Raw genomic sequence first — 26822 nt, 5'->3', positions numbered from 1 at the left:
GGTATTACCCATATAGAATAAAATTAATTGATAGCCCGAGTTGTCTCTATGGCGACTCCAATGCTGATACGGTAGAGCATACCATTTTGGAATGTCAGCTGAACGAAATGTGCTATACAAAAAAACCAAGAGTCGATAAAATTAAGATTTCCGATCTAGTTCCAGAGATGATTCGATCCACAGAAAATTGGAATAGTGTTCACCCTTTTATAGAGACACTAATAGATATTTATTTATTTATCTATTTATCTATTTATTTATACTCCCTACAAACACAATATCAATAATTGTAATTACATACAGAGAGTTGAACACACTTAAGCTTAAAATTTACAAAAGAAAGAAAACAAACAGACATAAACAGATTTAAAAGACAACTAGTTAATAAATAAAAATAATATAACATGAAGAGGAGATAGGAACATACTAACAATTAAAATGCCCCCCCAAATATGGTGGTTAAGGCCGATTTTATAATACCTAGATGTCTACAATCAAAGGGATCCACTAGATTATCACATTTACCTAGAAAACTATTGCACTGGTCCAACATAATTCTAAATGGAGAACAATCTCCACACTCAGTAAAAAAGGGTTTAACATTAGTTTAACTACCCTTACTCTCAGTCTCACCTTAGGAACACATATGCTTATATAATTAATTAAGAATAAATCTTTATATTTAAGGTTATTAGTTATACACAAAATAAATAAGATTGCCTGTCTTATTCTTCTACTTTCTAGTGACACAAATCCAAAAGTATCGAGCATGCTTCTGTAGGAGATCATATATGGATATTGATGTTTTTTCCTGACATAGAGATATCTTAGGAATCTCTTTTGAACTTTTTCTATTTGGTTATTATTTACATAAGCTTCAGGGAACCACACTACCGAAGCATACTCGAGATGTGGTCTCACTAACGCATTATACAACTTTACTATGCTCGATATATTGACAAAATTCTTTGAATTTCTTATCACAAATCCTAGTACCCTATAGGCTTTACTTATCATGTAATTGTAATGAGCATTAAACTTTAGATTTGACTGCATGACGACTCCAAGATCCCTGAACCCGTCCTTTCTACACAAAATGGTGTCATCTACACGATAGTTGAAATTTATCGGTATTTGTCTTCGCGTGAGAGTGGTGTAGAAGCATTTATCTTTATTTAGTGACATTCTATTAGTAATAAACCATGCATTAACTGCATTTATATCTTCTTGTAGAAGAAAGAAATCCTCCTTTCCATGGACCGTCCTAAACATCTTAAAGTCGTCAGCAAAAATTCAACATGATGAGTGTTTAAGGCAACTTGGTAAATCGTTGATATATATTGCGAACAGTAAGGGGCCCAAATTACTCCCCTGAGGCACCCCTGAGGTGACAGATATACAATCTGAGAGATAACTCCCTACCCTTACTCGTTGGGTTCTATGTGACAAATAAGACTGCATCAGTTTCAGAGCTGGGAGCGAGAATCCTGCCATTCCCAACTTTCTCAGTAAAAGACCATGGTCCACCCTGTTAAATGCCTTCGCACAGTCTGTCATAACTGCATCGAGCTGATGTCCACCCTTGATCGCCTCCGAAGCTGCCTGAGTAAAAATTAATAAGTTAGTGCATGTGGACCTGTCTGTCAAGAAATCATGTTGCTGATTTACGAACAAGTTTGAAAAATGCAGAATGATGTCTTCATACAGTAATAATTCAAATATTTTGGCTACAGAATTCAATATACATATCGGGCGATAGTTCTCTATATTTCTATTATCTTGAGCTTTAAAAATAGGTGTTACAATAGAATTTTTTAACACTTCAAGTTAAAAAGATATGTTAAAGGGTATGCCAGCTCATCCATACATCCCTTAAATATATAAGAAGGAATATTATCCTCCCCAGTAGCCTTCTTAGGTTTTAGTCTTTTTATACTGTTCCTAACTGAAATTTCTGATATTTTGGAGAATTTAAAGCGACCCAAGATATAAAAGAGAAAGAAGCTAGACGAAGCAACTAAAACACAGTTCACAGTAAAACCGCCTCCTCGAGAAGTAATGCCGAAAGATAGTTCCTCGGGGAGATACTCAAAGCGGCTTGTGGAGGTTTTTTTAGTGGATAAGGTACCTCAATCACCCCGAAAGTACCGCACACGGTCTCTGGTCTGCAGATTTTTTCCCCACAAAAAATTCGTAACAAGACAGTACGAAGAATAATTATTACCAAAGATCATTTGCTGAAAAAAATATAAACAACCCATTTACCAATGAAGACGATGTAGAAACAGCATAGCAAAAGATAAAGAAAATCATCACAGATAGTGCTATAGAAGCAATTGGACTCATAAATTAATATCTCAGAAAATTAATACCAACGCAACATCAGAAAAAAACACAAAACCTTGGTGCACTAGAATGTAGAATGAGTGTGAGAGTACCGCGACCTTAAAGATCTATTGTGTCCCCCTTTCTTGAGTTACGCAATAATGGGTATTTTCCTGTTGTAGGGTGGACAGTTTTTTCAATCCTCCTCTGACAACAGATTGTTCTTCCCTTGTTCTTCCTCCGAGGAATGGACATCTACCTCCTACAAAGGTATACACCCTTCCACGGTTCGGGTTTGGCCCTCTGTGCCCTTCACAGTCAAGGAACTTTTCTCCGGTTATGGCTGAGGTACCCATGAGGTGAAGGTTGGAGGATCTGTTTCAATTCTCTCCACCTCTTTAACTTGGTTTCTCCTTAGACCTGATGCCAGTGTTGTCCCGAATATATAATAGAGGATTTATCTCCCTTTCTCTACTGCCTTCTTGGATTTGAGATCAATTCCTATTGTGATGACCTGACCATGGACCCCCTCCCTCGAGTTAATGACTCGCCAACTCAATGTTCTTACATTCTTCAACTCAGTGTCCTGGCAAAGCTGCTGATATGTTCCAGGCTTTCCATAGTGGCTTTTTCTCTCCTTGCCGGAGCATGGGTGAGGGGTTCTCGCTCTGTCTCTTGCCTTTTGATAGAGATACGCCAGGCTCTTTCTTGATTCTTTTACTCTCCCCTTTTTCGAGGAGTATTTTCATGATTGTTTCCCCAGGAGCAAATACTTCGTGGAGCAGTCGGTATGTAGTATCTCCGTACTCCTTTAATGTAAAATGTAGAATGTTTGAGAGGGTACTCCTAACGAAGTAAAAGAACTAACTGACAACAGAAAAAAAGATGCCTATACAGGGTCCAGCAATAGTGCGTCGGGCATCTGTAGCTCTTAAAATTAAAAAAAGGTGGGTATTTTGTTTAAGTGTAAACCCAAAATATGTAAAAGGAAGAAAATTATTTCAAGAAAATATCTTAACTTCTATAGGGTGGCTCAAAAAAGTGTGAGTGGATCACAATGATTTTTTTTAAATGGAACACCCTGTATATTATTGCATTTTTGGCTTCCTTTCAGATCACTTTACATAATCCTAAGATATGAAAAGATATAATTCGATAGTTTCAGATATAATAAATAAATAAAAAATATATTTTTTTCAACCTTCATTAAAAAAATATTACAAATACAAGAACTGTCCTGAAATCAAAACTATTTTAATTATTTACTTTAGATGGTCTATACCTACTTTGCTATAAATATCGTAATCGTAATCTATAATATAATATCGTAAATCATACAGTATGTTCAAAATTCTACGCCAAACTTTCTAAAATATAAAATAATTTTACTTTGTTTTTTTAAATGAAACAACCTGTATATTATTTTTTTATCAGATGAAGAATTAAAAAATGAACATGTTTTGTATTTAAAGTATTTCAAAATTTTTAATGGTTTCACAGATACACGCCAGTATTATTTTATGTGGCTCTCCCCACGGTAAAATACGAGAGAAAAATCATTGGGGGTGGTTTTGATATAAATTTACTATGGAAAATGCCATATGAAATATAAAACCGTGAATATCTGCGAATTCGTTAAACATTTTGAAATACTCTAAATACAAAAAATGTTCATTTTTTAATTCTCCATCTATAAAAAAAAATAATATACAGGGTGTTCCATTTAAAAAACGATTCTAATAATCTTTTTAATGCTGAAAAAAAAAATTTATTTATTTATTAATATCTCTGAAACTATCGAATTATATTTATTCATATCTTAGGATTATATAAAGTGATCTGAAACGAAGCCAAAAATGCAATATTATACAGGGAATAATCGGAAAAATAATTCCGATCCACTCACACTTTTTTGAGCCACCCTATCGAAGTTAAAATATTTTCCTAAAATACATCCTTTTACATATTTTAGGTTTACACTTAAACAAAATTCCAAACTTCTTTATCCTAGGAGCTACAGATGCCGGACCCTGTATAGAATATACGAACAATAGAACTCAGGAAGAATATAACCACTATATAAATTAGTACCAATACAGAAAAATTGGTCAAGTGCGAGTCGGACTCGCACACGAAGGGTTCCGTACCATTCATTATCTATACAACATTAGACACTATAATATTATTATAAACTTTTTTTCCGATTTAGCTGAAATTTTGAATGCGCGTATAAGTAATTTAAAAAAAATGAAGAAACACATTGTATTAATCAATATATTGTATAATCAATAATAAATATGTAAAAAGTAAAAATAAATATGTAAAAATAAAAAAAAACGATTAAAAAAAGTCGCCTTGACTAGGATTCGAACCTGCCATACTACGGCTCCAACGTCATAGCAGCGTAAAGTCCTAACGCTTTAACCACGCGGCCACCGAGGCCTTGAAAAATTCTATGTAAAATTCTTACTTAAAAGATAATGTTTAGTGAAAGTACTTTTTTATTTATAAACATCTATTTAATTCTGTTTTTAGTATTTGTTCTTATAGTGGGAACATAGATACATTATCTGTGAAAATTTCAACTGTCTAGCTATAACGGTTCATAAGATAGACCTTTGTGACAGACGGACGGACGGACGGACGGATAGTGAAGTCTTAGTAACAGGATTCCCGTTTTTACCTTTTGGGTACGGAACCCTAAAAAACAACCAAATAAAACTGCCGAAAAAGAAGACCGAGAAGACTTCTCAGCTGAAATGCAACGTGATCTTTATGGAGGCCAACGAAATGTATGGAATATGTTGAGGAACAGGAAAAAAAAATACTAAACGAGGAAATAACTATTAAAAATATAAAGTCGGGCATGAGTAAGACACTTTCAAGAATTATACCAGCCTCAACAGGAGAACTCAATACAAAATGAAATACTACCCCATGAGGAAATAACACTAGAATCCGATATTAAAATCATCTCGTGAATTGTTATGTTGTGCATTTCCATGATATTAAACCCATTTATTTATTATCGATTAGTCTACATTGATTGGTTATTGTAAAATTCTACAGATGATTAGTTATTTCCAAAACCAATCATCTCTTGAATTGTTATTTTGTGCATTTCTGTTAAGTAAACCATGTTTTATGAATCCATGATGTGAACCAACCTCATTTGTTTATTATCAAACTTTTATTTGGCTAATACAAACTGTATACCATTTTTATTAAAATTTTAATTAATATTTCTATATCTGACTGCTTTATGTACGGCTTTTTTTACTTGTTCAAAAATAATCTGTTCTTCGCCATAACATCGTCTAACCGCTCATGTTTTCTTCATCAATAACTTGTCAATATTTGATGTAATTTATTAGATTTTTGTTACTCGAGTCCCCGAGTGGGGATATCCATCAAACAAAATTACTGGTGAACTATCCCTATATGGTATTATCACATTAACCTATCCGCTAATATAATTATCACAATTTAGACTTTTATATAAAATGATATATTTTCTATCTTACGATATATCATACGTAGGTATTATATGAAAATGAAATGAAAATATTTACCTTCTTATTGACGAGAATGTAACACGAGAATAATAGGGTGTCGGAAAAATATATGGACATTAAACAAAATGAAATATATTTGTATTCCTTATTGGTAGATATAAACATAAGTTGTTATTTTAATTATACAACGTTAATGTGTCAGTTTAATTATAATCGATCTAGGAAAATGCTTATAACAGTATCTTAAATATGAGCTTTCTTTACACTTTGAAGTTAAAGAAATTCTGCGATTATACGAGTATATAATTATGGATCTCTAAAATTTATAATACAAAGTTATTATGGTTAATTAAAATGATATAAGTTAAAAAAATATAAACTTTCTCATTTCAAATATTTGAAACAGTTATTCATTTCATTCAAATTTTCACTTATGGATTACGTTTAAAAAACCTCAATAAACTTGGCTTGAAGACCACTAGCATTTTATACATAAAAGTGCATGGTAAATCTCATTGATCGGCATGTCCAAGCCAAAGATTTTTTCGATCAAACGGCATTTCTATGAAAAGTAATTGAAAACGTTCTACCTAATAGACGATAAATATTATTTTTTAGCTAAACAGTTTTCTAATAACATTTTGAACTCAGAATGCCTTCTATTCCAAGAATCCAAAAACATATAAGATATTTTGTATTATAAATTAATATTGGGGATTTAAAATCATTTAACTATTCTTATTTATTTAATAAGTAAAGAGAACAAGAATATAAACCCTTAAATATAAATATATAATAAATAAAAATAATTATATGATGGAGCTATATCTATTACGAGATCTATTATGATTATTGTTTGTTCCGAATATTTAGTATGTAGAGAATGTATTTAGAATGTAGAATCGTGGATTTTTGGGAAGGCTCAAAGGAAACAATAAAGGTTCCAAATACCGAGAGATTTAGAAAATAAAATAATTTATTGTTTAAAAATGATACTACAGAATCTCAACAGAAACTAGCTTTCGGGATAGCTTTTTCCATATAAAGAAATGTAGAGAACCAACCATATTCACTACATACTCTAACCAATTTAGCTCAGACACATGTATTGATCACAACATTGTAACACTGCCATGACTGTCATCACATGAAGTCAAATTTGCAAAAAACAATTACTACCTAATACGGTACTCAAAATTATTATCGTATATTGGAAAAAAAATAATTATTACATATTTCTAAATGAGCTATGTATTTGTCTGCTGTCCTCTTGCGAGTTTTTTTTGGGATAATCAGGCTTTTTTGAGACAGTCGGCCGACTATTTAGTTGCAAAAGCGTAAACAATACATTTGTGGAGCCAATGGGCCGACTATTTGATTGCATTGCCTAGCCTTAGGCCATGCACTGAAATCTTGGGCGACCTACGGGTTTAGTTGCCGAAAAATGGTATGTTTAGGTTGACAAAAATCCAGATTTATTTTTTTTTCGTATCTTTATCCACACATTGTTTTTATTATTACATTTGTAGGGCTAATTTTAAATATTATAAATTTTTCTATTCAACTAGAGTAGTCCAAGCGTTACCGAAAATTGATGCAGTTCGCACCTGGCGTGGAGCGCAAAAGAGTGTCATTTACACCCAGGACAGCCATTTGATTTTTTTATTGTCAATAATATATGAAAAAAAGCTTATAATAAATTTAGAAATTCATAATTCAGAATAATATGTGTCTTCTTAAAACTAAAAAAATAATTTCTTGATATTACAGGACTGGTATAGAAATGAATGCGACTCCCTGCAAATAAAGGGGCTATTTCAAAAAAGGGCAGATTTGGGAAAGCTGATTTTTTTATATCTGTGTCAACATACATTAGTGATTTTAATTTTATTAAATTAAAAGCGGAACTCCGCGGAACTCATAAAAAAAAATAAACCCAAAATAATGTGTTTAAAATATATCTTATCTACATTCTAAACAGTTCAAATTTATTATATTGATGTTATTTAATTGTAACAATTGCTATCGAGGACGAAAATGGAGAAGTACTACTGTGGAACAACGAGGACATATTGCAACGATGGAAACAATATTGCGAAGAACTATACAAGGAAGAAGTAGACGTAGTAAACGAAGTTCAAGTACCTCACATAATAAACGAACTGGAACCAAATATATTGAAGAGCGAAGTGGAAGAGGCCATAACTCACCTCAAATTAAACAAAACCCCAGGAACAGACGGTGTCTCAGCTTAAATGATAAAGTTGATAGGGGAGGAAGGTGTGAAAATAGTACATAACATCTGCAATAAAGTATGGCTGTCTCGACAATGGCCTAAAGATTGGACTCATTCTGCTTTCATCCCAATTCACAAAAAAGGATCCACACAAAAATGCCAGAAATTATCGAACAATATCCCTAACGTCACATGCAAGCAAGATCTTACTTAGGATAATTGACCGAAGACTTCAGAGGTACTTGACGCCTGAAATACCTCCTGAACAAGCCGGATTCGTGAAAGGAAGAGGCACAAGAGATCAAATATTTAACATACGTCAACTCATAGAGAAATCCCGAGAATTTAATTCGCCTATGTTCTTGTGTTTTATAGACTACAAGAAGGCTTTCGATTGTGTGAGGTGGAAAAGCCTATGGAAGGTTCTGAGCGAAATGGGAGTTCCGAATCATCTAGTGGCTCTTATTAACAATTTATATGACAATAATACGGCAATTGTCAACCTAGATAACAAAACGTCGGAACCTTTCAAACCTAGAAAAGGGGTACGCCAGGGCTGTATACTGTCACCCAGTTTGTTTAATGCCTATGGTGAATACATCATGAGACGTGCTTTGGAGGGCGAGGAAGGAGGAATCCTAGTCAACGGTAAAATCCTAAACAACCTCAGGTACGCGGACGATACCACCCTGATAGCGAAAAGTGAGGAAGAAATGGCCCGGTTGCTGGAAAGAGTTACCATCGAAAGCAATAACCTTGGTCTAGAAATAAACATTGATAAAACCAAACTTATGCTGATTGATAGAAGTGGTGCAGTTCGATTACACAACCTCCTCCCTAATATAGAAAGAGTAGATCAATTTATATACTTAGGGTCTTTAATAACAAATAATGGGGGCTGCGAAGGAGAGATAAGAAGGCGCATAGCTATGGCACGGACGGCTATGATGAGTCTAAGAAAAATATGGACAGATAGGAGCATTACTAAAAACACCAAAAAAACCCTTGTTCGATCTTTGGTGTTCTCCATATTCCTATACGGGTCTGAGTCATGGACCGCCAAGAGCGCTGATAGACACAGTATAGCTGCATTTGAGATGTGGTGCTGGAGGAGAATGCTCCGTATCCCATGGACAGCTCGAAGAACAAACCAGGCAATTCTTAATGAACTCGGTATCACAGATCGATTATCCAACATCTGCCGTAGACGCATCCTGCAATACTTCGGTCATATCACTCGCAGAGGTAAAGACAACCTTGAAAAAATCATAGTACAAGGCAAAGTAGAAGGTCGAAGACCCAGAGGACGATCACCATCGAGATGGCTTGACCAAATAGCAAATATTACAGGTCAGCCATTTCAATCAAATCTCCGAGAGGCGGAAGATCGCCAACGATGGGAGATCAAAATCACCAACTGCACATAGCCATAATGTCACGATTCTTCAGACATGAAGAGACGACGAAGAAGAAGATTTAATTGTACTACATGTATGTGGCTAATAATGATAATTAATTTTCAAATGGCTGTGCTGGGTGTAAATGACATTCTTTTGCGCTCCACGTTTTTGCAAGGCTAACGCTTTTCCCAAGAAGTGCTGGCTCCATCAACTTTCGGTAGCGCATGCACCATTATAATGGCTCGGAACATTTAAAATTAAGTTCACAAATTTTATAAGAACGACAGCAACTGGATGAACATACTGTTACGTTTATTCGTCGGTTCCGTGTGGATAGAAAGTCTAATTTATTTAAACACAATTTATTTTACACTAAGTAACAAAACAATAACGATAAAAGACTTTAAGAACTATTTACAAACTATTTATCTAGAAGGAATTCATTTTGAATTTAGCGCGACAACTGTATGCGTCTATTTGTTTCTGTCCTCCTCAGGCCCCAGGCGTCGGCTTATATGCCCACAGCTAAACAGTTCTCGAATAGTCCATTAGATCATTAGATGCATAGAGAAGGTTTAGAATGTTCTCGTATGTACTCCTTCATTCCAGTGGAACTCGATTGTTCTCGAACGTTCGAATGAATCATTACGGTGTCTATTCTTTAATGCGATATTAAGGTCATATCGTCGTTAATTTCACAAAATGACGTATCTCAAAAAATGCCTGTTTTGAGATACAGCCACAAACTCAAACCTAATATGATACTCTTTCATCTCACGAAGTGTCGTATCTCTGCGTCCTATACTTTTCCGGCAAGTAAATAATTTAGCAAATGTTTATTTACTTTAACCGATATCCAAAAGTTAACAAAACCTTTAAACCTCCATTCTGGAAAACTATGAAATATGAGATACGACATTTTGTAAAATTAACGACGATATGGGGGCGGGACATATTAGTTAGGTTAGGCCGAGTCCACATGGGTCCGCAACAATACGAAAAAAAAATTGGAATTTCGATTTTTGTCAAGCTAAACATAGCATTTTGCCGTGTGTGCCTTCTCGGGTATCAATTTAAAAAAAATCGTTTTTAGATCTTTCAAAGTAACTTATGTCAAAAAATTCAAGTTTTTACCAGAACTTAGTGTGAAAACGACGTGAAATAATAACTAATATTGATGCATTATTCCTTAAAGCAGTAATATTTATTTTTTTAATATATTAATACATGATACGTAACATATTAATTCCAAATGTTAAATCTGTAAACCCCAACACAGAACAGTTAAAATATTTCTAAACAACTTCATTCTTAAAACGTACGAACCGTCACCGAAAGTTAAAATTTAGAACACAAGTTCAACTGTTAAATGCAATACAATGTGTTCTACCAGTCAAAAATTCCTAGAACTTCAGGCAAAATACCCTCCTCGAAAGGGACCGGTCTTAACTTACTGACGATGTTCTAAGTAGAGTATATACCTAAAGGGCTCTACTTTCTATGTACTATTTTCTGGGATCCATATATCCATTCAGAATGCGTCGAGTGTACCCCATTTTTTCCTGTTGTGTTTTTTTTTTCAATTGTATTTATGACAACAAAAAAACAGGTATTTTATTTAGTACGTTGTGAATAGATCGTTAATAGCATTTTGATATTCATACCGCTTTTATGGCCCAGTTTTATTGAAACAATGTAAAGCAGAGAGCCATTCTTATGTTTCTTTACGTTCTTGATTTTAAAATAAAATTACGCGGTTTGTAATTCAAATGGCCCTAACTATGTCCAAATATTGAGTTTCCTATTGATATTTAAATTTACATTATATTTAAGTACATTAATAAAGAAAAGGAAAATTCGGAATGATATACTTAAAAATTAATATAATTGTTTGCGTCCCAGCTAATTCGAGCCAACTAAAGAGCTAATTTTTAAAGCAACCATTTCTGCATATTTTCAGAATAATAAATAGAAGAAGTAATAGGTATACAGTAAGCTTTGAAGGTTTAAAAGGCTTTTTTGTTATTGAAAACTTAGACCACTATATATATTTAGGTCATAAAATCAAGCTGGGTAAGGAAAACCAAAATACGGAGATCAAACGCAGGATCCATTTGGCATGGATAGCATTTGGAGATATGAGCGATATTTTCAAGGATAAAAAGGTGCCAATCAACCTAAAGAAAAAGGCTTACCACAGCTGCATTCTACATGTGTTTACGTATGGCTTAGAGACTATGGCAATTACCCGAAAAACAGCAGAACAACTACGAGTAGCACAAAGAGCCATGGAAAGAATCATGTTGGGAGTCACCATTAGGGAAAAAATACGGAACACCCACATACGTCAAAAATCAAAATTAATACCGTATGATCGAATAAAAACGGCGTCAGCGATGGCTATGAAATGAAGATCGCTGTCATTTTGTATGTAAAATTATATGGAAAATGTCAGCGATCGTCATTTCCCAGCCAACTGGACGCCGTTTTTTTTGTGATCATACGGTATCTTTTTCATAACTATGCAATCTTACAAAAAAAACACTAGTATAGCTGAAATAATCAGTTTATAATCATCTGCTGATGATGCTAACATGGTTAGCGAAACGCGCGTCCAGTGTAAAAGTAAAAGTGTTTTGGTGTATTGTGGTGATTTAGTGTTTTTATTTTGCTGTGTAACACCAAAGGTTCCCACACTCAACTGTAATATACGGTAGATGTTGTTAAAAGAGTGGCAAGTCTGAAGTGGCAATGGATAGGACATGTGGCAAGACAGGATCCAGACCTATGGCCCCAAAAAGTCATCATATGGAGACCTAGGAGAACAACAAGAAGTGTGGGCCGACCAAAAAAGAGATGGGTCGATGACGTCAGGGCAGTGGCGGGAAGACAATGTATAAGATTGGCTAGAGATCGCGAAGCGTGGAAAAACCTAGAAGAGGCCTATATCCAACACTGGATGGAAGCAGGCTGAAAAAGAAAAAGAAGAAGAAAAAGCTTTGAAGAGAAGAAAAGTAATATTTTTAATTTGCACAATACCACAAATTAAATTAGAGTTATATACTAAAGTAGCAAATCTCGTTTTTTATCTGAAAAAATTAATTATGCAGGCCCGTATTTAAAAAAAATAAGTTGGTCTCTGTATCTCACAAATTAGCCGCTAATTTGAAAATACAAAAATACTATCAGATAGCCCTCATAAAGTGGCTATGAGAATGGGGAATTAGTTTTTTGATTTTCTAAAAAGTAACGATAGGAAAAAATAAAATTGATTTTCAAAAAAATCAGTTTTTTTCCAAAAAACTCAGCAATCCTTGAAAATTTTAAAACTTTTTTGATGGCATCTTGGTGAACATCCCAAAGCGCAACTTTGCCCGAATTTAACCATGTTCGTATCTATTGCGGTTACCGAGATACCAATGCTCGTCCCACGAATTTGTAGCACCCTATATAAGTTCAGCATTCGTAAAAATTTAGTTGAACTTTTCCTGGCGTACAACCCTGATGTTCAATCAATGAATGTTTGCTTCTAATAGTATTTTCACTTATTTCTTGCTTTCACCGCAACCAACTTTAACTGTTATCTCAAAGATATCAAAGTAATGAAGGAGAGTATCCTAAAATGGAGGAGATAAACTTGTGAGTAAAATTTATGGAAACTCTAGAAAGGAAATATTGGAAAACGGTCAAACCTGTAAAGGGTATCCCAGCAGGGAATAGCAAGCTCAAGACGCATTTTAAGCTGATATAAAGAACCATGATCAAGTTTTGTTAAGCATAAGAAGACACATATCTAGGGGCGGATACAGGAATTTATTTTAGGGGGGCCCAAATATAAAAAAGTAATGTAGAATATATTTTTTAGGGCGCCATTTTTAACCCAAAAGCCTAATATTTAACTCAATTTATAGAGCTTAAGGCCCCCCTCTGTATCCATCACTGCACATATCTATATCAGAGAGAAACCTTTGATCCTTTACATTAGATGAAGATTAGTAATATCCAAAATGCTGTATGGAAGTGCTGTGCGAGTGGGAGTGGATGGACGAGTGATCATCTGGAAACTCTGTGACCATCTCTGTCGTGTTGTTGTTCCATGGCAAGAGTGTAAAATCTTTTGACACACACTGCTCATTCAAGCCAGTGAGAGTAGATAAGTACAGTACGTCTATCCGTTCTGTAGCTAGAGGGCATCCGTAAGGGGAGAAACAATTAATATTCTCTCGATGTTTCTCGTAAAAAATTAAACGACGCGTCCCCTCAATAAAAGTTCGACAAATTTGCAAGTAGCCAATGAAATGAGTGGGCGGATTGTTTTGCGGTGACATACTCGTCAATTCCATGTGGATTATCTGCCGATTCTATTTAAGTAGCGATTTATAAAATATATTGCTGTTTATTTAAATGTTTTTGTCCACATTCCTTTCATAGACACAGATCCAATAGATGTACTTTAAAAACGCCGGTAAAAATATATAAGTTTTCAGACAAATGAGAAATGATTTTTCAAGATCCTGAATAAACCTGGAATACAGGGTGATACAAATTCGAGGTACGAGCATTGGTATCTCTGTAACCGTAATAGATACGAACATGGTTAAGTTGGGGCAAAGTTGCGCTTTAGGATGTTCACCAAGATGCCATCAAAAAAGATTTTAAAATTTCAAGGATTCCTGAGTTTTTTGGAAAAAATGGATATTTTTGAAAATCACTTTTATTTTTCCCTGTCTTTACTTTTTATAAAATCAAAAAACTAATTGCGCATTCTCATAGCCACTTTATTAGGGCTATCTGACAGTATTTGTAGATTTTACATGACATCATTTGTAAAAGTGAAATCAATACATTTCAACATTTACAATAAAGGGTACAAAATGCATTCGGAGTATAAGAAGAAGATATGTTTAAAGAGCTATAAATAAGACTGGACAAAAAAAAATTGTGCATTAGTGGGTGGTAACCCTTTCGAACATGTAGAGCATTAGAAACTAGTTTGTAGAAATTGGTATACTTATAACTACGATGAATATTATGCATGTTATTAGATTGTACACTGAGAAATTTCAAATTCACATTAAAAAAAGTTAAAAATAATATCTTTAAATACCTGACCTGGATATTATTAATTTGATTTGGGGATCTTTCAATTGGGTCGATTTTCCTTATTCAATGTTAATTAGCGCTGATCAATATTGTTGCGATGAATATAATCAGATTTTTTATAGTCGGCAATTATTTTAAGTAATAATTAAATAGTTTTGTTATTCTTAATGTACCAAAAACAGAAAAAAAGTATAAAGTGTGGCATATAATTACAGTAAAGTAAAGATTTCAGTTAACGTCTCCTTTTTGCTACCAGGGCTAATCTGGACGGGGCCTACTTTGTTTACGCGGAATCTGAACCGCGGTCCTCGGCCATATCATGGTCAATGGCATACCGACTTGGTAAGTGTCTAAATCGTCTCTTACTCACGAGATATCCGATCTCATCCGGCCTCGAACCGGCGTGAATGAGCAGTGGCTGCATTCAGCAGACGCCACCGATTAGTAATCGATAACTAATCATATTCTGAACGCACCTAAAAATTTCCGATGACTACTCGCGGATTGGTAATCGGACGCCATTTTTACAATCGTTCTCAAAGAGCGATTTGTGATTAGCGATTACCGATTTGTTTATATAAAAAGTGTTAACAATATGACAATCTCTGAATAGCATGCAAGATTATTTATAGAAGATAATACTTTTGATGTATTTGTTATTATTTATTTCGTAGTTATTTATAAATTTGTAAAAAAAATATTAGTGTAAAAATTAAAGTAAAAAAAAAATATTATTTATTAAATACACAAACGGGATAAATGAAAATGATATAAATAAATAAACTAATATAAAAAAGTCAAAAACCATATCAAAAATTAAATAAAATCTAGCGCCCTCTCCCATTAATCGTAGAATTTATAAAAAGGCATTCAGAAAAATTACAAATCGCAAGAAAACGATTACTAATCGTAAATGACCGATTACCAATCGGATTCCGTCTGCTGAATGCAGCCAGTGTGTGTCAATAAATTTTACACTTTTGCCTTTTTTGGACAACAGCACGATACAGAGTTTCGAACCGGTCACCCGTCCATCCACTAGTATCGCCTTACGTCGCTTAAGTTTGATATTCTAATGGGAACCGGTGTTTCGACGTAGCTAGGCCGTTGCCCCTGGCATATAATTGTACTCAGGAGACTGAGTTCTTTCAAAACCTGCAATGAAAAATGCAGGCCCGTTTTTAACAAAATTATGTTGGCCTCTGTATCTCACAAATTATCAGCTATTTTGAAAATGTAAAAATACTATCAGATAGCCCTAATAAAGTGGCTATGAAAACGTGCAATTAGTTTTTTCATTTTCTAAAAAGTAAAGAAAGGAAAAAATAAAATTTAATTTTAAAAAAATCCGTTTTTTCCAAAAAACTCAGCAATCCTTTAAATTTTTAAAACTTTTCTGATGGCATCTTGGTGATCATCCTAAAGCGCAACTTTGCCCCAATTTAACCATCTTCGTATTTCTTACGGTTTGCGAGATACCTATGGTCGTACCTCGAATTTGTAGCACCCTGTATAGTACTCGTATGATTAGAAGTTATATTTTTCAGTTCTACCCTATTGATGTAAACATGGGAGACTTGAACTTGGTCTAGAAAGAAATGGGATGTTATGACAATTCTAAGGATCTGGATATCAGATCATCCAAGTTCTCAAAATGTACTTTTACATAGGTTTTTCTAATCATTAATAATAATACTTATAAAGGTAATAAAATATAGTAAATCCAAACCTATAAATGCCTGAAAAAATAATAAAATTAACGTAATAAAAGTAAAAGTTTCATTCAACATTTACTAACCTTCATATTTTTAATGTACTTCCTGTCATTGAAATGGATCTGAATCAATATTTTTATTTATCAGGGAGTACTGAGAAATATTTTTCCGTACCACTTTGTTACACTATCACAAATATTTGTCTTTTCCGAGATAAAATTTTTAAATAAGCCTATTTCATAATTTTGACCAACTACAATGCAAGAATCGTTCTACATTTGAAGCATTTATCACTATGCGCCGTTGTCAGATTTTCTAACATTTGTTAAGGAATAATAAATTTATTAAAATACGAAAAATAAGATTTTTGACTATATTTTAAAATATTTCAGTAAATTTATAAGCATAAATGCTAATAAGATAAAAGTATTTATTGCTAAACCTGATATTGCCAACAAAAAAGAACGATATACATGGTCCCGCAATAGTGCGTCAGGCATCTGTAGCTCCTAGATTAAAAAACTTGGGAATTTTGTTTAAGTGCAAACCTAAATTATGTAAAAGGATGTATTTCAGGAAAATATTTTAACTTCTATAGGGTGGCTCAAAAAAGTATTAGTGGATCGGGATGAATTTTCTAAATGGAACACCCTGTATATTATTGCATTCTTGGCTTCCTTTCAGATCACTTTACATAATCCTAATACATGAGTAGATATATTTCGATAATTTCAGAGATATTAATAAATAAATAAAAATATTATATATTTTTCAGCTTTTCTTAAAAAAAATGATTAATAATACAAGAACTGTCTTAAAATCAAAACTATATTAGATATTTACTTTAGATGGTCTGTGCTTACTTTTCTATAAATGTGGAAATCGTAAATCATACATGCTGTTCAAAAATCTACGCCAAACTTTCTAAAATATAAAATAATTTTTCTTCGTTTTGTTTTAAATGGAACACCCTGTATATTATTTTTTCAATAGATGGAGAATTAAAAAATGAACATTTTTTGTATTTAGAGTATTTCAAAATTTTTAACTGTTTCGCAGATATTCCCGGTTTTGAATTTCATATGGCATTTTTCACAGTAAATTTTCATCAAAACCACTCAATTATTTTTCTCTCGTATTTTACCATTGCATTGAAAGCGCCATATGAAATAATACTGCGTGTATCCGAAAAACTATTAAAAATTTTGAAATACTTTAAATACAAAAAATGTTCATTTTTTAATTCTCCATCTAATAAAATAATAATATACAGGGTGTTCCATTTAAAAAAACGAAGAAAAATTATTTTATATTTTTGAAAGTTTGGCGTAAAATATTGAACATCCTGTATGATTTACGATTACCATATTTATAGCAAAGTAAGAACAGACCATCTAAAATAAATATCTAATATAGTTTTGATTTCAGAACAGGTCTTGTATTTTTAATATTTTTTTTAAGAAGAGTTGAAAAATATATATTTTCGATTTATATTTTAATATCTCTGAAACTACCGAAATAGGTTTATTCATATCTTAGGACTATGTAAAGTGATCTGAAAGGAAGCCAAAAAGGCAATAATATACAGGGTATTCCATTTAAAAAAATCATCCATATCCACTCACACTTTTTTGAGCCACCCTATAGAAGTTAAAATATTTTCCGGAAATACATCCTGGTACATACTTTAGGTTTGCACTTAAACAAAATTTTTAAGTTTTTTATTCTAGTAAGTAACGTATATTATACGAGTACTTACGTAAAATATTGTACAGATTTTATAAAAGTCCTAAGACTGTAGGTTCTCATAAAGGGCACTATAAACATAACCTATACTCATAAACTCTATTGCATGGTATAAATTAGTCAAATAGTTTTAGTGGAATTAAGGTTCCTAAATAAAATAGCCATCACCTAATATTATTATAATGTGCAGATTTCAATTTGGTATACTCTTTCCTCGACTTTTTCTTAATATTAAAATTTAATAAAAATATTTTAAATAAATGGTCTTTTACTTCTCCATTAACATTTCTGCCCCTAAATAGTAGAATGTAGAATGAGTGGCAGAGGGGTTAATCACCACGACCTTACAGACCTTACTATTGTGTAGACCATCTATCTGCCATCTAAAAACCAGTATTTGGGGCGGGTATCACACAGGGTAATTATCAATCTCCAATATCAGTCATACCAAAGTTTATGGCCTGATCGATACTTGATTGTTATTACTTAAATCAAGGAAAATATTTGACCCTTCCTGATTGTAAATCCTCAAAAACCCCTTCGAGTGTCTCAGACCGTTGCAGGATTCCCATTCCAGGTTAGGGATGGAGACTTTTAAGTTCTTGAGATCCGCTTTTAGCTGGTTTCCACTTGGGAAGCAGAACAGTTCTGGTCTAGTTAGTGGAGTGTTCATTTGCTGTCTCATTACCTTCTTTTCCTTGGTGAGCTGGCACCCAGAGTAGGAGGACTTTCTCTGCTTAATTTGCCTAATTTGTTCAGCTTCTCTAAGCATTCTTTGACCAACTTCGAATTGATTGATACTGTGTTGATCGCTTTTAACGCTGCTTGACTATCAGATAAGATGGCTATTTATTGTTTCCGATAGTTCCTATGATAACTTGTAGGCATCTTTCGATACCGTATATTTCTATCTGTAGGATATTCTAAGGCAGATTGTCGGCCCAAATACTCCGATCCCTGTTCCTGCAGTGGTTTTGGAAGCATCAGTAAACTGTTATGTTTTTCTTCGGTTCCGTGTGGATAGAAAGTCATAATTTATTTAAACACAATTTATTCACACTAAGTAACAAACAATAACCATTAAAAAATTAAAGAACTATATACAAACTATTTATAACTATTTATCTCTTTCGAAAGAATTTATTTTGAATTTAGCGCGGCAACTATACTCGTCTATTTATTTCTGTCCTCTTCAGGCCTCAGCCGTCGGCTTATATACCCACAGCTAAAGAGTTCTCGAATAATCCATAGATCATTAGGTGCATAGAGAAGGTTTCGAATGTTCTCGTATGTACTACATCATTCCAGTGGAACTCGATTGTTCTCGAACGTTCGAATGAATCATTACGGTGTCTATTCTTTAAGGCAATATTTAAGGTCATATGGGGGCGGGACATATTAGTTATTAGGTTATGCCGAGTCCACACGGGTCCGCAACAATACGAAGTTATGGTATGGTTTTTTAACTGCAGAACATACGTTTCTCTTTTCCAATTCTTTTTATTGCTCAATACTACATTGAATTGTTTCTCAAAGTTTTACATTCTTGGTATGTCATCCACTGGGAGTTGAGGGAGTGGTATTTCTTTTTGGGGGTGTTCCAAGTCCCTGATCTGACCATTTTCCCAGTACTGATTCCGTTAGTGACCATTCTAATCAGTGGTGTTAGATCTAGAATGCCCTCCATTGCTGTTGTTGGACAGGTTCTCATGACTCCTGTGATGCAGATGCATGCCAGTCTCTGGACTTTGCATAGGTTTAGCCTTGCCACACGTTGCTCTAGTTTTGTGTACCAATCAACTGCTCCATAATTAATCGTGGGTCTTACTATCATGGCCAGCTCAAAATGTTTGGGACCCGGCCTCATCTATTTCGGGCCAGACTTCATCAACATCAATATCAACATCGTGTTATTTTTTTTTTTTTATTTCTGTTATTTTCGAGGTTATTTTTTCCATAACTGATTTTTTTGGAACAAATTTCTATTTATTTCTTTTGCTTTAGTAAAATTTTACGATTTAGTCTAGTCAAATTGTACTCAAAAGCCCCTAGGGGGAAGTTTTGGACTAGTTCTATTCTATTTTATTCGCTATTTCTTCTATTTATCACGTTTTTTGGTTTGCTGAATTTGGATCTGTTTGCTCACCAAAAATCGTGACGGAACATAGGGAACAATGCAAAAGAGTAGAAAAATTGTTTTTTGGTGTATTTTATAACTCTAAAACTATCAGATTTTTTAAAATCATCTTTTAATTAAAGTACATACATATATACAGCAGACAGTAGTATCGACTGACTAGTGAGAAAGAAAATCTAGGAACTAGTGGGGTTGCAGTCCGAAGGTTTTTTTTTGTTTGAAATTTTCTTGAATTTTGACATTTAACTTATTTAGATATTTCATTGTCTACTACATTTTTGTGTAATTAATTGTTGTTATTAGAGGATAAAACTATATAAAAATTCTGTAGTTAAGTTGACGCTAAATTTTATTTGTCTTTATAGTTCGGTTATCGAAGTTACCACTGCTATCCCTTCAGATTATCTATAAGCAGCTGACTATTAACTATAGTGTAGATACTTTTACCATTTATTTCATATTCAATAGCTCTGTTGCCTCTAAACTTTTTTCTACCTGGTCTATGTACGCATTTTGAGATATACGTCGCATACAAGAAGGTTTCTAAAATATCAAGCTCAGGTAAATTTTTACTAGTGCACCATTGTTTATTTTGTGGATAGTTAAGAACTTCTACAGGGTGTAGAGAAATTAGAAATCTGTGTTATATAAATTTCAAAAAGATCTACATTAATGAATGAACAATCAATATGCAGGGTCGCTGTTATGTATGGAAATGATCGAATGTTTCTTAAAGTAAAAAAGCTAGCAAAAAATGCTAAATACCAACGATTTAGGTTGTAGTAATCTATTAGAGTGCAGGAAAAAGTCTACAAGGTGCCCCAAGCAAATATGGCATAACAAAGTTGTTTTTTTTTAATGGAACACCTGGAATATTACTTGATATTTCAATTCCATACCACTAAATTTAACGGTTTTCGTAATATACAAAAGCCATTTTTTTCGCGTTTATTTACCTTTATCCAATAATTAAATAAATAATTCTATCAAGATTTTGAACATCAATGTAAACATAAATAAGCTTTGTAAACATTCTACAGTTCATCAAGTTACCTTAGTACGGAAGCGCTGAGGGGCCAGCTGAGTTTTTTTTTATATATGACTATAGTCAGATAATAACCGACTATAGTCAGATAACAAATGACTATAGTCAGATCATAAATGACTATAGTCAGATAATAAATGACTATAGTCACATAATAACTGACTATAGTCAGATAATATTTGTACAGTTTTAGATGCTCCTGGATATGTTAAGCATGCGCAGTATATTTTGCAACAGGTGGTTTTCACGTGGATTTCATTAGCTGTTCAAAAAGAAGTGAATAAGCTTGCGCTGTTTAGTTTACGATTTCGGACCTACTTTTCGGAGGCCATCCCGTTGATACTAGGGGGGGTTTTTGACAAAAAAAATAAAAACCCCACAGACACCCTGTATCTTCAAAACTATGCATTTCTGGATACACATGTTTATATGAATTTTTTACCTTAAAATCACTCAAAGAATCTCCCCCTGAAGTTTGGCCACATACTTAATTAACACCCTGTATATTACAGCGCTGATGCTATATTTGTCTGACTGATACATTTTTATTCTAATATAAGCCTACTGCATAGTCTTAAATGTATTTTTTTAAGTTTAGACCTCAATTTTTAACCATAAGTTTATATACAGGGTATATATAAAATAGAGACCATCTGATAATACATAATATTTAATAGCTAAGGGTTCAACTCACCCTGACTATAGCCAGATAATAAATTACTATGTTCTTCATTGAAAATTTAGGCAAAAGTTGGCAAATGCTCCAACTATATTATTGTTTTTCAGCATTTGGCATTGTAACGCATGTCGGGTACCAGCTAGTCTCATATAAAGATTTTATGTCATATAAAATATTATACAGGGTTAGTCAAAAGTCCCGAAACGGCCATATATCTCAGAAACCGTTAGACTTAATTTTATGATATTTGGTATACGGGAATATTTGATTAAGCTTGATCCAATGGTGATAGAGGGGATGCTCTCAAATTTATAGTTTTTTCCCTCAGCCACTGAACTTTCTTATTTTAAAGGAAAAGGCTATATTTTTATTCTATTTTTGGACCCCCCTTAAAATTATGTATTTTTCATGTCATATAGCCTCTGAAAAGTAGGCCCGAAATCGTAAACTAAACAGCGAAAGGTTATTCATTTCTTTTTTAACAGCTAATGAAATCCACGTGAAAACCCCCTTGTTGCGAAATATACTGCGCATGCTTAACATATCCAGGAGCGTCTAAAAGTGTACAAATATTATCTGACTATAGTCATTTATCATCTGACTATAGTCATTATCATCTGACTATAGTCATTTATTATCTGGCTATAGTCAGTTATGATCTGACTATAGTCATTTGTTATCTGACTATAGTCGGTTATTATCTGACTATAGTCATATATACGATTACATTTTTAACGAGGCTTTATCCGGCAGAATAGAAGGCGTTAAAATTGGAGGTGAGATCATAAATAACGTAAGGTACGTGGTACATGGAAGACTTGCAAACGTTGCTAGATAGGGTTCATGAAGCTAGTTGCAAATGAGGTATTAATATAAATATCAAGGAGACGAAATGGATGTTTGTGGGTAAAATACAAATTAATCCAATCCCGATAAAAATCAGCGGACACAATATTCAACAAGTACCACATTTTAGATATTTAGGAAGCTGGCTAAATAGTGAAAATACATGTGACGAAGAAGTAAAGGCAAGAATTGAAATGGCACGTAGAACATTCAAAAAATGGAATACCACGCTCACTAATAGAAACCTGTCACTGCAAACCCGATTGCGAACACTACGTTGTTACATAAGGTCCACTCTTTTTTACGGATGCGAGACATGGACGCTAGAAGTCGAGAATATAAATAAAATAGAAGCCTTTGAAATGTGGTGCTACCGGAGAATTCTTAAAATTTCTTGGACCGAACATATAAGCAACGAGGAAGTTCTTGGACAGCTGAACAAAGATCGGGAACTGTTAACCACCATCAAGGCCAGAAAGGTGAGCTACTTCGGACACATAATGCGTGGCACCAAATATTATATTCCTCGTTTGATTATTCAAGGAAAAGTCGAAGGTAGAAGATGGGTAGGTCGAAAGAAACTGTCATGGCTCAGAAATATACGGAACTGGACCGGTCTGGGGGTGGAGAGTCTGTTTCATGCAGCAGAAGATAGAGAACTCTTCCACGAAATAGTCATGGAGATCGCCAACGCCTGAAGACAGGCACGGCACCGCAAGAAGAAGTCATATATAAAAAGAACTCAGCTAGCCCATCAGCGCTTCCGTACCTTACGAAGTTTTTAGCTCCATAACAAAACTGCGCGTTCTTTTATTTTAGAATTGTGACATTTACATCAAATGTTCGAAACTAATTTAGTGTGAATGTGAATATTATTGGTTTGCGAAAATATGGCACGTCTAAATGAAATCGAACGTATTGAAATTCTAATAATTAATAGGATATGATGATAGAGCACGGAGTTTTGCCGAAGTAATGAATATTTTTAGTGAATGCCATCAGAACCGGGAACCTATATCCAAACCAGCCCTTTCCAAGACTTTGCAGCTGTTTCATGAAAATGGGGGTATTAAAGATCGACAAGAAGGTGGAAGGCCGGTAAGAAATAAAGAAAATTATTTGATTGTTATGTTAGACATCTGGGTGGAAAGTCCGAGAATGTCAAACCAACAGTTGGCATTAGATCATCATATGAGTCGATATTCTATTCAAAAAATTATAAGTAGGAACAAAAAATAACAAGAGGGATTTCAACCATACAAAATTAATTTTTCTACGATCGTGTAAAAAGTAGCTATTTTTTACACTATCTACTGTATTAAAAATAAAATTTTTACACTAGTGCAAAAAATAACTTTTACATTATTAATGACGAGTTTAACTAAAGAGAAAAAAATTGTAAATAATTTTCAAATCCTGGAAGATAAACCAAATTCCGGTACTAGACAACTCGGAGCAAAATTTTGAAAAAGAGTTTAAGTGAAAAACAAGAACCCGAGACCTCAAAGATTAGAAATGAGAATAAGATTCAAAAGACTATACTGGAAATTAAGTTTATCCATCAATTTTCTTAGCGATTTGTTGAAATTGCAATATTAAAATCAACTCAACAAAATTTATTAAAAAGAAATAAAAATAGTATTTGTTTATAGTGTCATTGTTAGTGGTAATATTATTCTGTGAATTACTGTAAACATTTTTTAATAAACATTTAAATAAGAATTTTAATTCGGTCGTAGAAAAAAAAGTTGCGTGCAACATGTGCAAGCATATTTGTTGCACCGCGCATGAGTTTTTTTCCGCGCATGAGCTCGCGACTTCGTCTCGAGCTGCAATCATACTGAGTGAATGTCTTTTACGCACTAGTTACACAAATAACTATTGTTATAAGTGTTGTCTGAAGACGATTTTGATCGCAAAATCGAGTTTTATGAAATATACAGGGTGAGTTTTAAATAAGTTCATTTATTTTTAGGACTAGTATAAATTTGACCTCTGAAACACGCCTATGAGATTTTTTTCGCGAATTTTTTTTGGAAAATTTCGAATATTTTGAAAAAAAATTTGGATTTTTTTTAGTTTTTAGTTAAAAAACATAATATCTTAATAATATGGCAACATAGGTAGTAGATTAAATTTACAAAATTTAAGCAAAAAATCATATTTTTTTAAATTTTTGAAGTAAAATAATTCGGTTATTTTAGACTCATTTGAAAAACGGTAAAGGAAAAATATGTTTCTTTTATCGAGATCTACCAGCCCTAAAGATGTGCACTTATTTAAGACTCACACTGCATAGTTACGGATAGACTAAATCAAAATATATACTATCATATTTTGTTTAAAAACCTACACAACTGTATAGTGTATAGGTATTACCCAGATCTAAATCTACATTGGGTGGAACAGATTCATATCCAACGGTCACAAAAAAGTAAATGTTTGGTGTGGAATTATTGGTGCACACATTTCACTTCGACACCAATATTTGATACCAGTTTCCAGAACTCATATACGATTATTATATTCGAACAATTCAAATCCTAATTTACTGCCAGAAAACATATATTTTCAATAATATGGGGTGCCTTTTTTGGACAAGAGTTAAGGGAATACCTTGACAAAACATTTCCTAACAAATGGATAAGACGCAGTGATTGAATGACCCGCTAGGTCTGCCGGCTTGACTCAGCTTGACTTCTTTTTGTGGAGTACCTAATATAAAAAATTTAATATACAAAAATAGACCACAAAATATCTTAGATGTAAAAAAAAGAATAAGACATGAAATTCGCAGCATTCCTTGTAGATGTGGCAGGTGATCTGGCAAATGCTCCTAACTGCTATTTTTTTCAAAATTGAGATTATTTTAGCATAACGTTCTATGAGTCATTATGCACGTATTGACGAAAGGTAATATCTGAAAATAAAAACTTTACCGCACAATTTAAAGAAAAGAAAACCTCCTATCTGAAACCAGCTGTTATTCTGGTCACACAAACTCTTATCTACTTATTTTGATTAAACAGCAAAAGCTCCTATATATTATCAGGTGATATTAAGAAGCTCTATCTTCATAATACACTATCTTCATAATAAAACTATGAAAGCAAATTATCCTATCTTACTTTTACCACAAGCAAAACGTCCTATCCTTTATAATCCTAAAATACAAATAATCCTGTGTGCCATTTTATCAAAAGCAAAAAATCCTATCTGATTTAATAAACAAGTTTACAGTTTAATTGCTTCCAAATAAATAGTATTTAATAGAAAACATACATTATAATGTATTTTCAATAGCCCAGCCTTCTAAGTCGTTCCGTTTTTGGAAATCCCGTTTTTATTGCCTCCTGTAAGGTTATTGTTTCAGTAGATAGGAACATTTGCCAGATCACCCACGATATAGAATATAGAATATGTGGGAGGGTGGATTAATCACCGCAACCTTACAGATCTATTGTGTGTATCCTTCTTTCTTGAGTTATAACGATTTATAATACATCATACAGTCTCGTTTTGACTAAAGCTAGTATCTAAGACGGCTTCACAGAGGCTAGTTCTCCATCTCCGATATCAGTCGTACCAAAGTTTATGGCACGAATGGTTGTCGTCTCGGCGCACTCAGTGATGATGTCTTCTGGTGTTTCCCCATTTTTCCCACAGAATCTGCATTCGCCATTATTTCTTAGCTTCAATCTACTGAAGTATTCATTGAGGAGTGAGGAGACAGTGACCTGTTAAAAACCCCCTGACAATTCGAAGGTTATTAGTACTACATATTTCAATGTTAAGGAGCATCCTAACATAATTTTAATATTTAAATAACTAGTATTATTTCTTCTATACACAAAAATAATTTGAATAAATTAAATTGGTTCTAAAGTCTGTCCAATGTTCAGGGAAGATTTTGGACACGGGTTCCAAAAAATATAGAAAATTCGATTTACCTGCGAAGTAAAATGACAGACAACAAAACTATCACTGTCAAGTATCCTCTGGTTGGACAGACTATATTTTAGTTACTGTTTTTGTCTGAAATGTGTACATATCTGATATCATCTTCATATTCGAC

General features: G+C 33.4%; 1 protein-coding gene across 1 annotated transcript in view; it reads left to right on the top strand.

The window, feature by feature from the left end:
* LOC115878000 (protein lin-28 homolog) overlaps window positions 1-26822 on the top strand; it is a 55594-nt gene that overhangs the window by 6123 nt on the left and 22649 nt on the right. The gene's annotated exons all lie outside the window — the stretch shown is intronic.

The sequence above is a fragment of the Sitophilus oryzae genome, unplaced genomic scaffold (assembly GCF_002938485.1).
Source record: "Sitophilus oryzae breed Bouriz unplaced genomic scaffold, Soryzae_2.0 scaffold_1062_pilon_pilon, whole genome shotgun sequence".
NCBI lineage: Eukaryota > Metazoa > Arthropoda > Insecta > Coleoptera > Curculionidae > Sitophilus > Sitophilus oryzae.
Note: the sequence above shows the minus strand (reverse complement) of the source record. Positions and strands in the feature narration are given on the sequence as shown.